This window comes from Arachis duranensis, chromosome 6 (assembly GCF_000817695.3).
Source record: "Arachis duranensis cultivar V14167 chromosome 6, aradu.V14167.gnm2.J7QH, whole genome shotgun sequence".
Classification (NCBI taxonomy): Eukaryota; Viridiplantae; Streptophyta; class Magnoliopsida; order Fabales; family Fabaceae; genus Arachis; species Arachis duranensis.
Window position 1 is genome coordinate 38,959,027 of NC_029777.3, and position 441 is coordinate 38,959,467.

The 441-nt window shown below is 39.2% G+C and overlaps 1 non-coding gene across 1 annotated transcript; it reads right to left on the reverse strand.

Moving 5' to 3' along the window:
- Positions 1 to 18: 18 nt before the first annotated feature.
- LOC127740241 (small nucleolar RNA R71) lies at positions 19 to 126 on the reverse strand. The gene has a single exon (XR_008000922.1). It is a non-coding gene; the product is annotated as a small nucleolar RNA R71 (small nucleolar RNA).
- Between the last annotated feature and the right edge of the window lie 315 nt (positions 127 to 441).

The following is a 441-nucleotide window of genomic DNA, read 5'->3' on the forward strand; positions in this document are numbered from 1 at the left end:
CCACCTCAAAAATTGAGTAAGCTTAGAGTGGAAGTCCAAACCTTCAGACAGAAGGAAGGAGAATCCCTCTATGAAGCTTGGGAAAGATACAAATAATTAATCAGAAAGTGTCCTTCTGATATGCTTTCTGAATGGAGCATCATAGGTATTTTCTATGATGGTCTCTCTGAACTATCCAAGATGTCTTTGGATAGCTCTGCTGGGGGATCTCTTCATCTGAAGAAGATGCCTACAGAAGCTCAAGAACTAATTGAAATGGTTGCAAATAACCAATTCATGGACACTTCTGAAAGGAATCCTGTGAACAATGGGACAAATCAGAAGAAAGGAGTTCTTGAGATTGATACTCTGAATGCCATATTGGCTCAGAACAAGATATTAACTCAGCAAGTCAATTTGATTTCTCAAAGTCTGTCTGGAATGCAAAATGCACCAGGTAGT